This window comes from Aythya marila, assembly GCF_965140915.1.
Source record: "Aythya marila genome assembly, chromosome: 1".
In the NCBI taxonomy this organism is placed as follows: Eukaryota; Metazoa; Chordata; class Aves; order Anseriformes; family Anatidae; genus Aythya; species Aythya marila.
In genome coordinates this window covers 179,661,944-179,678,283 of record NC_139042.1, presented here as the reverse complement: position 1 = coordinate 179,678,283, position 16,340 = coordinate 179,661,944, and the positions used below count along the sequence as shown (strand labels likewise).

General features: G+C 35.9%; 1 protein-coding gene across 8 annotated transcripts in view; it reads right to left on the bottom strand.

Moving 5' to 3' along the window:
- Window positions 1–16,340, bottom strand: part of FOXP2 (forkhead box P2) — a 431,190-nt gene that overhangs the window by 296,782 nt on the left and 118,068 nt on the right. For all 8 annotated transcript variants that reach the window (XM_082769279.1, XM_082769278.1, XM_082769283.1 and 5 more), the window contains one exon: window positions 5,047–5,129. The gene's annotated coding sequence lies outside the window, so the exon portion shown is untranslated. The remainder of the gene's footprint in view (window positions 1–5,046; window positions 5,130–16,340) is intronic.

The following is a 16,340-nucleotide window of genomic DNA, read 5'->3' as shown; positions in this document are numbered from 1 at the left end:
TACCCAACTGACGGAATAACTTGAATGATTCACTGCCATCAAATATTTCACACCTTGGTCATTGACATGATCATGACTAGTCTCTTAAAGGATCAGGAGCAATAAAGAAGATAAAATCAGTATATCCATTGCTCTTAAATCAAATAAATAAAAATAAATTAGAAGTCCACAGAGAAGTAGCAATTTAAACAACAGAAATTCCATTGGAAATGTTTATAAGATTTTCAGCAATTATAGTTTTGGTAAAAACCATTAAAAGATTAACACTGAGCCAGCAGACACCTTTTCCTGGTATATTGTGCATAAAAAGTATTCCTGTCTGCTTCAATGCCTGGGCTCTTTCATGGGCTTAAACCTGTCAAATTATTCCATTTGATTTCAGAGAATTCTCATATGGCAATCTATTTTATTTACTTTATCTTCAATAAAATGGTTCAGTGAGCATTAGCAACTATGAGACACAAGTTTCAATCAGTCCTCTGGCAAAGGCGTCAATCTACATTAGACCTACTGTGCTGTGAGTTGCAGCCAGAAAGCTGCAGCACTGTAAGACAGGGCAACAGTGAATGAGTGAGTGAGACCTAATAAAGCAGCAGTGAAGAGAGCGAAAATTCTCCCTAGACACTACCATACACTGCTTATATAATGTGTGTGCCTAGCTCAACACACCAGTAGCTCCTTAATAAAGCTGACAGCTAAAAAGGAGCTTCAGACTCCAACTTTATTTTACATGACAACTACAGTAATGGTTCTCTGTTCTCAAGCAGGCCACATTTAGAAACCTGTATCCAGTTCAGTTAAAAATTAAGAGTTCTCACCTCTCTTATTCATGTCACACAGGAAAAAAAGAAGCATAAAATTATTAAGATGCACACTACCTCTCCTTCAGGTCATACAATTATTTGAAAAAACATCAGATTTCAACTAGCTTTTCCTTAAAAAATTCCATGAGAGAAACCACAAAATAATCACGGTATTTGAGCAACGGCTCATCTCTGAAGATGGTATCATTAAGGACTAATTCCAAGAAATGTGGGGCATCACTCCTAGATGCTGTGAAAATATCTCCCAAAGCTCAAACTTTGTAATAAGAGATGCAAGTTCGTATTTGATATGGGCTTGATTATTGTAATAGTACTCTTCCCAGCAAATCAGACCATTAAGACTGTACTTAATGTTCAGCTGAATTGAAAAGCTGACCAGTTTAAATCCATAGTTTGATATTTTGTATAATCATAGCAAAAATTTACTACCTCCTAGTTCCAGGACACAAATTCGATTTTATCAATATACACTACTTTTTGACAGAAGTTACCTTCATTTTCATTGCATTCAGGCTCCCCCAGATCAGTAATTTACAGCTATTCCCAATCACCCCTCAAAGATCATTCAATATTCTACAAGTAACAGTGTCTCTGTTCTAATACAATTCCTTAAATAAATAAAGTACTGTTTATGCTTCAGAGTCTTCCTGGTGGAAACTGGACTGAAGATAAAGCCAGTCAGCCCCAATCCAGTCACTTTTGGGAAAGCAAAGATGTATTTTTCTGTCTGCTGTATATCCTTCTCCACCTATGCCAATATCAAAACTTACTTGCCTTCTGACTGGATGTGTGGAAGGCTTAGCTTTCTTCACGGACATAGCTAATGCCAATTCATTATTCAGCTAATGGAATGACTTGTATGATTTACTGGTATCTGATGTTTCACACCTTGGTCATTGACATGATCACAAGCAATGTGTCCTCCCATGGCTCTTAGGAGAGTTCAAGTTCAGCTGCAAGATAACTATGAGTTATCTTTTTACTAATCTTACAATATTTTAATGCAAAATTTTATTTTTGCCCTATGCAAAATAACTATTTAGAGAGAGACCAGATATTTGGTAGGTAGACAATGTACATACATGAGAAAAATCCAAGAATAAGCACATCTCCTTTTCCACAAATTGCCAAAATGGGACAGTAAAGCTAGATCAATTTAATATTAATTAATTATATAACTACAATTCAGTTCAGTAACACAGAAAATACTTTAAATATTCACATTTAGAAAACTACCTTAGCTTTTTTGTCAAAACCTAATTTAGTCTGAAAATCCAGAAGTAACTGGACTGCTAATAGTCCCCAAAAGTCCCCATTTAAGTCATCAGTCTAAAAATAGAACATTTTTTCACTGCTTTTGTGTTTTTCCAATATGGATTTTTGTCTTGGTTTCAGTTTTTCCAACTCTAACTCAGTTTTCTCAAACTTCCTCCTAAACTAAGTCGTTTAACGAAAGGTGGAATAGAAAGCATACAAAAATCTTCATGCTAATTAAAAAATTACCCATGAATGCAACTTTAATTTTATATATTTTTATCACCACTTTTACAACTGAATACTAGTTTTCAGTCTGTGGAAAGACACTATGTCCTGCCATAATAAAAAAAAAAAAAAAAAAAAAAAAAATCAACCCTATACGACATCCTAAAGAACTAGCATTCAAAATTTACTGCTATTTCCTCATGGACTACAAACACATTCCCTCTCCACTTTCACATATTGAAAGAAATAGAGACCAGTGCTAAAAAGGCCAAAAAAGATTTTGGCATTCTTCACAAAAAGCATTTTTATAGATTGTATTCAACTTCAAGTTATGGAAAAAAAATAATGGAGGAAACAGAATAACTGTTACTTTCCTTCATGTGCCTTAAGTTCCAGACGTATTGGAATTCAATAAAATGATACTGCCAAACTATTATAGATGCACAAGTCGGTGTTACTGCATTTCTGACATTATTTGGTACAGAACACAGTAAATTTCCAGAAAAAAAAAATCTTAAAAGTAAAAAAAAAAAAAAATCATTGGCTCACCAGATTTCAGTTACTACACTTTAATAAAACAGATAGCTACACTTCTACCAAACCAAACTGTTTTCCAAAATACTACTACTTCATAGAAACTGTCTATGAAGAATGTAGTATTACTAAGGACAAGTTACACCTCTCAGACACATATGTATAAATACGTGATAAGAATCTAGTCATACTTTCATTGCGAGCTAGAAAGCAATGAATCTGACCTTTTTCACTGGTTTCTCCTCTAGGTAATATAAGAAAAAAAAAAAAACCACTGTTTTGTAAATACATTACTACATATTAATATATAACCATACACAAATTTCTGTGTGATACCAGCATTGTCTACAGTTTCTCTGTACAGTGCTGTATATATCCGTTGATTTACAGCACTGCTAAAGTTAAAATTGTATCTTTTTTCCTCTTTTTTCTTATTTTATTTTTTTATAGTTCCACCAGAGTCATGCCATAACCTTCAGGACTGTGCCTTAAGTCCTTAGAAGAAGGTGAAATTAAATTGGAAGAAAGGAATTTTCCCCAATGGGTAAAGAGAGCCACAGTGAAACACATATCAGGACTCTCTTGTTTGGTAGCACTTTGAATTAGGTTAAACAGGTCTGTGCTTCCTGCCAGATGGTGAAACTTTAGAGAACTTGTTATAAACACAGTTTCAGCACTAATTACTCTTACCATCATCAACTGCTCCTGGAACTATTTCTTTTCCTTACCTTCCAAGTCATCAGTCCACGAAGATGGCAATATTAATAATAAGGAGAATATAGGTGGTTTTGAATGTTTCATAATGCCTTAGCAGTTGCTACACAGGGCATACAGGGAAATGATATGCATTTACTACAGAAATAGCGGTGTACATAGAAGCAACTGAGCTTGGTTGCTATTAGGGTGAGTTAGTTTTTTGTACATTGCTGAAACCTGCATCTAGTAGATGCAGTACCTGGCACCTGTTGAACAAGTTTTGAAACTTATACATGACAATATTGCCTAAAATTTTGAATTTGTAAAATGATAGAAATATTCTCAAATTCTCTCTATTTTCTACTCCTGTAGCAATAGCAAAATGTGAAAAATTACATCTACCATGGACATTAATTCTTTGTTGCAATAGCATGTGTGAAAAATCTGAAATAGATGCCAGTGTCTTCCTAAGCTCTTATCTTACACTAATCATTGGAGCAAGCAAAGTATTAAGTATTAATAGTACTAATCATAATATTAATATTATTATTAAGTGCAGGCGTGCCAAGTCCCAAGGTAGTACTATGTCCACAAACAGTGATTCTTTACAGGCAGGTTCAGACAGTTAACACACCACAGTTCAGACAAGATTTGAACTCATGGTCTTTAACATTATGGAATATTCCTGGTTCCCAATGGAGCACAGGTAATTCCTGTTTCAGCAAACTAGGAATATACAAACACGGGGATTCATTACTAATCTTACCTTGTCTTTTAATTGTTAAATTATTGTTAGAAAAAATATGTAATTATAATCTAATAGAATTGTCTGAGCAAATTATCATAACCTTAATGCAGCTGGTGTAACAAAACTGTATAGTGAGCCTTAACTGTAGTCACTGAAGATGCAGGAGTAAGTAACTTAAAGAGCAAAACTATAGCTGTGATCACTGTTATTTCCTTCCTATTAACTGTACTGAATTCCTTTTAAAGCAGAAGCCAACTAAGAGATTCCAAAAGTGTTACTGCAGAAAGACTCAGAGTAAATGCAAGAGACTACACCAATACAATATCTTTTATACCATACTTTTGTTCATTCTTAAAGAATAATCTTGCTATTTTCCCTTTCTTCTAGAAATATATATGGTATTGTTTTTCCTAACTTTAAGAAGTGCTCCACTCCTGCAGGGTGGAGCTAAAATCTGACTTGTTATACTGAAGTTTTCTTCACTGCACTCCACCTCCTTCAAGGTTCCAGAGACCTTGGTGAGACAACAGTGTATTCACTTGTTTTTTGTGTCAGGCCCTCAAAAACCAGGGAAAGCCTACATGACTTCAATATTCTCTGTTATTTAGCCAGAACACAAGTAGTCATATAGCTCAGTGAATCAGAGGAAGGAGAGATCAGATATTTGAATATGGACTGATAAGCAAGAACAGCAATTCCTGGACAAAACAAAGTTGCAGAAGATAACACTCAAATGATTTGTAATGTTTCATGTGTACTCACCTCCTTCTTCTGAACCTCAAGAAGACCTTAAACTTCAATCTTGAACTGGAGTGATGTCCAAAATCAATTCCAGTATCACCATCCTGAAAAGACAGAGAGGAATATTTACAGCTATTTAGATATCATTCAACAAAAGCAAAACAGGAAAGATCTTATCACATCCCCTAATTAGTTCCACTGTGCATAACCTGGTTCATAAGTATTCTGAAAGAAAAAAAAATAGTTATAATTTTCAATTTTTCTATTTTGACAAAAATATTTTGGGTAAAAGACCGAGCGAGATTAAAGAGAAAGATTCTTTTAACAAGTAGTCAGCTTAAAGAGTACCTTCACTATTCCACAAAGAAATATAATTGTTCATTGAGGCTCTGCCTTGCAGTAGAGGGACAGATAAGGCATGACTCAAAGTCCGGTCTTATTTTGTTAATTCTATTTTTATTATTCACAGATCTGAAGACAAGCAAGTAGGAAGCTTCCCTGAAGTAGTTTGTTCTTGACAAAGAATTGTACATAGTATCAACTACCAATACGTTCAGTCATGTTAAGGAAGTTACAGAAGCTGGGAGACAGCACAGCAATGAAATTTAAATCTATATGTATTTTAGGGAGGCTGAAAGGACAAGAAGAAAAGAACAGCTTGAATGCTGAGATTATAAGATTGCGTTAAAAGAAGAGCGTTGGACAAGGCAAAAGAAATAAAGACCATGAAGGTCTGTAGAAAGTTTCTCGACATTGCATCTATGCTACCAAATGAAGCAATGTCTGAGCACATTTCTGTTTGATGAAATCATATGGCAAAGACCAGCCTATATCTATGCTAGAATACTGACATACCCTCCAAAAATACAGGGCCGGCATTCAAGCTAAAGGAAATGGCCAAATGAATGTCTGAAAATTTTAATAGCATCATAGAATGGCTTGGGTTGGAAGGAACCTTAAAGATTACCTAGCTCCACCACCCCCTGACATGGACAAAGATGCCACCCACTAGATCAGGTTGCCCGGGGCCCCATCCAACCTGGTCTTGAACAGCTGCAGGGATGGGCATCCACAACTTCTCTGGGCAACCTGTTCTAGGGTCTCACCATCCTCTGAGTAAAGACTTTCCTCCTAACATGTAATCAAAATCTCCACTCTTTCAGTTTAAATCCATTCTCCCTTGTTCTATCACTATCTGCCCATGTAAAAAGTCACTCTTCTTCCTTTTCATAGGCCCCCTTTACTGAAAGGCTGCAATGAGGTCTCCACAGAGCCTTCTCCAAGCTGACCATCCCCAGCTCGCTCAGCCTTTCTTCACAGAACAGGTTATTCATTATCTTTGTAGCCCTCCTCTGGACCCACTCTAACAGCTCCTTCTCCATATCCTTCTTGCGCTGGGGGTCCCAGATCTGGAAGCAGTACTCCAAGTGGGGTCTCACAATGGCAGAATAGAGGGGGACAATCACCCCCTTTGCAGCCCAGGACACAGTTGGCCTTCTGGGCTGCAAGCACACATTGCTGGATCATATCAAGCTTTCCATTCATCAGAACTCCAAGTCCGTCTCTGCAGGGCTGCTCTCAATGAGTTCTTCTCCTAGTCTGTACTCCTGCGTGGGATTGCCCTGGCCCAGGTGCAGCACCTTGCACTTGGACTTGTTGAACCTCATTAGGTTCACGTGGGCCCAATTCTCAAGCTTGTCCAGGTCCCTTTGGATGGCATCCCTTCCTTCTGTATTGACTGCACCACTCTGCTTGGTGTTGTCTATGAACTTGATGAGGGTGCATTCAATTCCACTGTCTATGTCATTGATAAAGATACCAAACAATACTGGTCCCAAAATGGACCCCTGAGGGACACCACTAGTCATCAGCCCTCACCTGGACATAGAGATGTTGGCCACAAATGTCTGGATGTGGCCATCTAGTCAATTCCTCATCCACTGAATAGTCTACCCTTCAAATATGTATCTTTCCTATCTAGAGATAAGGACATTGTGTGGGACCATGTCAAAGGCCTTACAGAAATCCAGGTAGATGACATTGGTCAGTCTTCCACTGTCAAAATTTCTGGAGCAATGCTAGTTTGCAAGGAGTAAGAATGTGGCAGGGGCCTGGAAATATTTCCAATCATGGTTTAATTTGCTTATATAGACATAGCCTTAGCATCTGAAACTCTGTGACTTCTGAAGTAGCCTCTCAACAGTGCCTCTCGGCAATTCTCCCTTGCTGACAAGGTCAGACAGAAGCAGACTAAAGAGTAAAATGAATATAGAATTTTATAAAGAGAAATCTGCTTTCCCACAGTTAAAAAAAAATCTGTGTTCCAACTGGCATTATTAATACACACTTTGTTACAAGATGTTTGGACATTTAAAAGAGTTCCAGTTCTAACTTCTTCCTTTGTTTGTAGAGTATAACAAAACCTGCTGGGAAGGTCGAAGTTCCTAGAAAACTGAAAGCTACCTGGCAGCCTCTGTAGTAGAGCAAGTGAAGAAGGAAGAGCAGAGAACGACAGGCTGGAGGAATAAACACTACGTGAAACCTCTGCACAGTAGGACAGCACTGGGAAATGAGAACGAAATCTTATGAGCTCTTAATACAAAGAGAAAAAAGAAGAAAATGTTAAAAACAGGTAAGGATCCTAAGGCAAACAGGAGGAGGTGAAGATGGGTGGCAATTCTTAAAAGTTGCTGCAAAGTAAAATATGTGTCAATGAAACTTTGTGCGATGGTCATGTGGTTATCCTACATCCAAAACGGCAATGTCCAACCAATTGGAAGAAGCATTTACGTTTCTCTTCTGTTTTCTGTTAAAATATTGTATATGTAGCTATGCCTCTGAATTTTCTTCTTCAATTAAAGTCTACACAGAAATACAAAGTATGCTTATTTCTCCAACCATATGTGTTGTCTGTTGACAGATGTTAGTATGTGGGCCTTGAACATCAGTATCTGTATTCTTATTTTTTTTCCCTGTATTCCTTTACTCCAAAAATGTTTCAGATAATCAGATTTCTCAGTCTAGATCCTATTAAACATCACATTTTGCTTCATCCCGGAAAGAAACCCAATACATGATAGTTATATGAAATCTTACATCAAAGCATGACCTATTTTGGTGAGACACAGACTTCTTGTAAAAAATTTTTGGTGATATCATTTTATCATAATTATTCACTTACAAATAAGTCTCAATTTGGAAATAGCTACACTGGCTAGTCTCAGTCATTAATATTTTATCTTTGTTCTTTTTGAATGATCAGGATTTCTAGAATTTTCAAAAATCAACAAAGAAATTCACAGTAGGAAGGCATGCACATAGCACATGTGACATATGTGCATCAGATAGATGGCAGGCCTTACTTATGAACTTTTTACCAGTATAAATCTTCACCTTTAGAAATGTATAATTTGACCTACACTTCATTTACATTACATTCCAGTGCAATTTACAGCAGTCTCTTAAAACAACTATTATTTGATGATAAAATTATGATCATCCATCTAGTATAAAAGCTTTACAAGTGATAGTTCCCTTTTCACACACGGACATTGTTATACGGGTCGTGTAGTATTTTGTCATAAGATATGCTGATGCTATATCACATCCTGCACTAGATTTTTTACATTGTTCATTATGAGTACAACTAACAGGATTTGGCTCTTATTTATGTGAATTGTCACAGTTGTTTCAGAAATCACTAAAACATAACAAAATAATTCAAAATGAAATCCAAATTCATCTCCAGATGAAGATATTCTTTTGAAACTTAAATAAACAAATACAGTGCCCACATACTGTAAACAATTCTCTTTAACTCTTTCATTTAATTATTGGATTCATCTCTTAGCTCATTTTACTTAGATCATAAATTATTAGGATAAGTTTACCTGTTATATATTTGAACTCTGTCTACAATAACTTATATGTATATATATATATATTTAGATCACCTGCTCACATTCATTATCCTGGCTTGTCAGTGGCCTTTGGTACCTTTTGAAAATTTAAGTAATTCCACAGAAGTACACTAAAGCTTTTAAACATTTCTACTATTTATTAGATAGCAGCCATTCTGATGTGTCTCTATTTCATGTCAGGCCTGCCCATGCACATTTTTCTATTAAAAATGTTTCAAATTCACAGAATCACAGAATTTCTAGGTTGGAAAAGACCTCAAGATCATCGAGTCCAACCTCTACCTAACGCTAACAATCCCCACTAAACCATATCCCTAAGCTCTACGTCTAAACGTCTTTTAAATTGTGCATTACTATTTTATGTAGGTAGTTGTATAAAATATTTCAACTCAACAAAGCATTCAGGAGTATTCTAGAACATGGTTGAAGGTCACATATATTAGATATATTTAGATATGCTTGCTGATCTGAAGATAGGGCCAAAGACACAGCTGGTTTCAGTGAAACAAGAATTACTTGTTAGAGACACTGACACTATTTTAATAGCATATATGTTCACTGGTATTCATATCTTCCACCTTTCAAACATATAGCAATCCTGTGCAATTAAAAACAAAAGAAGTCCTAATTTATAATAGGACTTTGGAGCAAGTCTTAATTTGCATTATGTCAATTGGACATCCTGAATTTTATTTGAAAATACATCGTTAAGATATGTATATATTTTAGAAGTATGAAATAAAAATGTTTAAAGTTACTTAATAATCAGACTATATATTTTTCTTATATTTAAACTACTTCAAGACATTACTTTACACTTTAAAAAAAATGCATTTTTAAAGAGTGTTATGTAGATCATAGTACTGCAAATAGGGAAAAAAAAAAAAAAAAAAAAGTACTGCTTTTCTTCCTGAATCTAAGAATTGAATTGGACAGGTTCCATGACTGGGAAACACTCAGAAGCTCATAACTAGATGAGCACTACTGGATGCCATTATAATTAACAAGAACATGCAAAATAAATTAATAGTTATGTTTTATAATCATTCCAAAGTTAAATGAGCCTACAAAAAGACCTTCATACTACTGTGATCTCATTAGCTAATTTTTACATGCCACTCTACATTAATACTTAGACAAATGAAGGCTACATTTTGTTATCATTAGGTCTAAACAGAAGCACCGTGGTTGTGGGAGCAAACAATCTTTTTTTTTTTTTTACCTGGCACAGAGAAAATAATTAATTCCTGAACACTTCTCCTTGAGTTGTTAACCTCCTGCAACTTTCTCTTTTCCAAAATTTTAAACAAAAGCTATGTACTTACAGAATTTCCATACCACTAAAATTAATCTTGAATTTTCAAAAATGGAATTTCCTCATCAAAATATCTGTACTCAATTAATCACATCACACAACACTGCAAAGAAATTTGTCAAGAAAAAATAATAAAAATTACAGACAACCATTAAAAATCTAGTATTTAATGCTGTAGGAATTGTGTAGTGACAGAAAAAAAGGAAAAAAAATATGATGGACTAAATATATTTTGTACTTCTGAAATGTCCCAGTGTGTTGGGTCTGTCTGAGCTGGAGTCACCTGTAAATGATGTACAGGTTATACATAACAGCTCATTTGGGTGCAGAGGGCTGGGAGGGGCTCAATTGTTTTCTCCATTCAGATCTTACTTGTACTAAAAATTAATAGGACATTGATTACTTATTAAGACACAATGGAGAAAATGGAGACAGTATGAATAAACAGAAAGCCTGGAGCAAAGTCTTCTCTTTCCAAACCTTCACAGGAAGGTTGTCTGAATAGCTGGGTATACAGACTAAACCACCCCTGAGGCAGGTCTAACTTGCTTGACTTGTATTTACATGATAGATAACCCATGTTGACACTAATCTCTTAAGTATGCACGAGCCAATATCATATTCATGGAGATTTCTAAACTATTTATCCAACATGAGCAGATACTATGCCTTACTTTATCTTCAGGCATGTCTGTCTTCCTTCTGAAAACATATGATTTAGTGTAAGACAGTTCAAAGAAGATCCACTTCCCACTTGTTGCTGAATTTTCTTATGCCTCTTATATTAAACTGCAGCAGCCTACAGGAACTGGTGGGAGAAGAACATTAAAAAAAAAAAAAAAAGGGAAATAACTAGTCCAAAACTGTTTGAACTACAATACTAGTTTACTTATACCACAAACACAATGACACTGCAATTTTGTTTATTATTTACAGGATTACAACTTTTCTGTTTCTCCCATGTTTCCATGTGACTTGACCAGAAGGGATTCAGGAACACTATCAGACAAGAATGTAAAAGCAACAACTTTAGAAAATATTATAAAGGAACATCATAGGTTTTCTTATGTATTTAATTTGTTCTTGTAGAGAGATGTGTTTTGAGATTTACAAATTAGCAAAACATAAAGTCAAAGAGCACCTTACCCTTCTGCCATGATGCATGCACCATTATTACAGATGTTTTCACTAACACTAGGAGAGACCCAGGAAGTTGTCTTGTCCAAAGTCTTGCTTAAAAAATTGTCTGAATTTAGACTTGGTTGCTTAGGACATCAGCCAGACACATCTTCAAAACTTTCAAAAAAACAGATTTTGCAACCTGGTTTCTCTAGGAAACTTGTTCTGCTACATAACTGTCAGTTTAGTGAAAATATTTTCCCTTACACTGAATCAGCACCTCCACACAGAATATCTCTACGCATTCCAACTCTTTTCTGTAGGGAAAGTCCCTTCCTCTTCTCTGCCTTTCTCTTCTGTAGAACTTGCATCACTGAGCTCCAATTCAATTTGTCCTGCCACTTAGCAGTTATTCTAATGATGCTCTGCATGTGGAGCATCTAGCCCCTGTTTATTCTCCATTCCCAAGAATCCCACCTAAACAAATATATTAAATACTCATTAAAAAAAAAAAAAAAAGTTTATCTCCACTCCCAAGAAATGCAGATGGAAACCCATCTAATCAACCAAATACACAAGAAAAAACATATATTGCAAGAAGACAGCTCCTGACCACCCCTTTACTCCCCATCAAACTGCTAAAAACCAGAAGGAAAACAGGAAAAAATAAATAAAATAAATAAAATAAAAAACTATGAAAAATGGGAGAGAAAATAACAAATACAGAAAGGTTATAAGATAACTTATACAATTACAAATTCCTGCCAAAAACGCCACCATGAAAATACAGATAACCATTCCACTAATTGCAAACATCTCCATCAGCTGACCGTTAGCAGCATTTGCTAAGTAGATGTTTCCCAGTTTGGCTGAACAGTGGGTTACTCCCTCATCAACATGAGGCTTCCATGGCCTTACCACGTGTTCAGTTTGGGCACCTGCAGGACTGCATACACTGCTTCTGAGGTTGGTTCAATACTGATCCAAACACCGAGGTCAGCTGCAGACAATCATTGCAAAATATGTCCGTGACATAATCAGGTCCTTGCAGAGGTCCTTACCCTGACACCAACATTGGGTATGACTTCATTTGCCATGTCTTTTGGAAAGCGGAGACTGCTATGTCATTGACAGTGTGTTCTTTCTCACAGTTTGTGATGAGAGGCCTCTACAGGCCTCTCTAGAGGATGCTGCTCTCACTTCTCTCAGTCATCTACTCCTCACTTGCCTACTTAGAGCCACACCAAACTGCAGAGAGAGAACTTGTACATACAGACCAGCTCTCCCCACAGAAGCAAATGCCTAATCCAGTCTTCAGCTATCCTGTATTTCCATACAGTACGCTTTAGAGAGTTAGATCAGATGACCTCCAGAGGTCCCTTTCAACTTCAACTACTCTGATTCTGTGATTCAGGTTTATCTCACACACAGAGTCAGCTCATAAAAATATACAGATTTTGTATGAAAATAAGAACAACTGCTCTTGATTATCACATCCATCTGGAATTTGACATTCTATTCATGTTAAACAACCAACACCTATTCCTTCAACTGTAGCCAAAAGAGATGACATCAAGAAAGACAAAGAACATAAATAAAACCCATATTCTGATCTAATCCCTAAAGAAACCTAAGAAACAGAGCACCTTCATAACACTGAAATGTCCCTACAAGTATGGCAGATAAAAATTAGGGCTGTTAGATATTTCTATCTGTCTTGTAGGAGTGAACCTTACATTGGGCTATGACCCAAAGTAAATTTCTAGCCACAGTCAATAACTGCTTTGATGCAGATTGGAATTTATGTCCTTGAAGGGGCAACAAAAGGAAAAAAAAATCAAAAAAATCTACCACTATTTCAAAGAGGGTCACTGAATAAAAATGAGTAAGCTTGTTAAAAGGAAGAAAAAAGACAGCTACAAGTGTCACATCTTCACAGATGGCACAGAGACTGATTAAAGACACCTTTTGCAAGCTCAGAAGAAATGCATGCAACCTATCAAAGAAGACTAAGAAAGTCCAGAGAAGAGAGCTGACTTGAACAAACAGGATAAAGGAGACTATTAGGAGGAGAAAAAAAAAAAAAAATATTAGAAAAGAAAGAAGGATGCTATTCTTCTAAAAACTTCAAGTTGTGTCCAAGTGAGGAAAAGAGAAAGAATGTTAGTGTCTGGCAGGCTTAAATGTAAATACACATTAAAGTGTTAGAAAGCCACAGGGGCTGGCAGCTGCATGTGGGCTGAGGTCCAGGAGAGGTGGGGGCTGTCCACTTCTGGACAGAGGTGGGCAGGGCAGAATCTGGCCATCCCTGAACAGGGAGGAGGGTAGTCCTGGGGGATCTATTTTCGTCCTGTAAATTAGATGAATCTAAAAGCACACTCACTACTGTCCTGATCCTCATCTCTAACTACTGAATGATAGTCATCAAAAAGAAGAGGCCTTTTTCCTAGAAAGCAGCAGAAAGGCAAATGGAGTGTGCCCTAAGTTCTGGAGAGTGATTGATGCTGCGTCATGCTGGTGGAGCCATATGCTGTTACTAAATGCTGCCTTCAGCCATGATGGTGGTATAGCTGGTTGCAGCTAGTCAACAGAGACCTGTGGCCTATTAGATACACCAGATACTGGGCTACTGTCCTCTGTGAATCTGTCTTTAGATTTCAAGAGAGTCCAGGTCATCTACTTTGACTTTTAGGCATTTCCAATCACATTACTTTTGGATATACTCATTTGATAATGTTATTTTGTTATACTTGCATTTCAGCGTCAGCAGGAAAAAAAAAATAGCAGCCACTGATACCTATACAAAATCACAGGATGGGGTACTGAAGGAAACTTGACCTTTTCAACTTTCCAATCTTTTCTTCTCATACAGTTTTTATGGAGGGATGATACTACAGAAACAGTGCACTGAGCAGGAGGACAAGGGATGTAACAGAATACTGGGCACCACTTTGCTTGCGAATATATCATACACAAAGTATTTCAAACATGAACCAGAAAGAATCTTCATGTGATTTCGAGAGAACTCTCTCAAGATCTCTCTCAACATGCATGCTCAAGGATACATAAAAGGGATTATTCATGAGCTTTATATTGTGCAAGTAAACTAAAAGGTACATGTTCAAATATCTAATCTACAGGGTATCCTAACTGCAATACAAGGATCCAGTTCCTTAGGAAGAAAAAAAATGCTATAAACCATTATCTCTTTAAAATACTTTTCTAGTGAATATTTCATAAATTGTTCTCTGTTTTCCTGAAAGATTTATGTCCTGCCCACATGACAAAAGCTACATAGGTGCACCCCAAGGAAGTCAATCACTTTTTGTTAGCAGAAATTTTCATTAACATAACAAGATCTTCAGTGAAGAAGAAAGAACATTTCACATGTATACTTTTATCCTTTTTTTGTTGTTGTTGTTCAAAAACAACATAAATGCTCATGTTATTTCTAATTATGACTGAAGTCAATGGTATTATATTAACATGTATATGCTGTGTAGCAGGATAAGAACATCAGTAAATGAATATAAATCTAGTCCTACTGATCTTCCTTACCAGTCAGTACAAAAGTGAAGCATGTAACAACTTGCATATAATAACTTGATATTTTATGATGAAAAATTTGCACAAGTTATTAGTTTCTAAGTTGGGACATATATTAAAACATAATTACATGCTTTTTCAATTATTTTTTACTTGGTTGCTGTAAGTAGTTGCTCTGTAACACCCTAATTGTGCTTTAACCACACTCCTCTCAGATTCTTTGCAACTTTCTGGAAAAGAACTTTAAATCATATGAAGAAATCTGAATTCATCTTTTCAAAGCACAAAGTATGTAGGGTCCAAATGTTGCCTGTAACTTTTGTGAAGCTGTCTGACATAACTGCAGAGCTGCAGTACAACTCCCCACATTCAGCAGGTTACATACAGAGGTATCTGTATATATCTTCAATTTTTTTAATTGCCTTTTGGATGATATTGCCACAGCAGCAAATCCTCTTACCCTGGTGATTTAAACCAATGGCAAGAGCTAAAGAAACAGTGACCAAAGCATTCAGCTTTGATTTTCATAAGATAAGAAATTATATTTGCTTATAAAGAAGCAACTGTGTGGAATGAATTTAATCTGTTCAATTGATTAAGAAAAAAAGTTTAAAACAAAACGAAGGGCACAAGTTAATTTAAGCATTTATTTAAATTCTCATTTCTGCATCAAATTTCATAATAAATGAGTAAAACAATTCCCATAGCAACATCCTACACTGTATGATACACATGCTACTTGTGAAACACAAAATATTTTCTATTGCAAACATACAAATCAAAACATAATGGGAATGTGGATTGCTTTTATATTTTAGAAGCAATAAATTTTCTTGGACACAGACATTTTTCTATTTATGCTCATCTTGTGACTTTCTTTAATCAATCAATCTTACATTAATAAAATGGCCCTCATATAAACACTTCAGGGCACTGTACAATCTCAATATGAAATAAATACACAAAAATATTAATAAGCTAAACTGCATGCTTTTGCTTTCCAAATTATTAACATATTATTTTATTTTTAAAAGGGACGATTGAAATACGAACATTAAGAGAATCATGGCAGGTAAGTACTTTACTTCAAAAATGTATGGTGTGATTACTTCTGCCAGTAACATGATTTGCTTTGGCTGTGGCAGAGCCAACAAATTTTAATTTACAACAATTTGCTGAATACAATCCTGTGGAAATTCCAGTCAGGGATATAAGTCTGATCCAATGTCCCAAAAGGAGTATCGTTCCACTTACTCATTAGGACCCATTAAAAACTGGCAGGTAATATACAGGCTCTGTTCCTAAACTGCTTTAATCTTTACACATAATCAGTGGCACAAATATATGGTCTCTAACACACAGAAAGTAAACACCCTCCCCCATAAAATCAGGAATACAAACCAGAAAAGCTTACA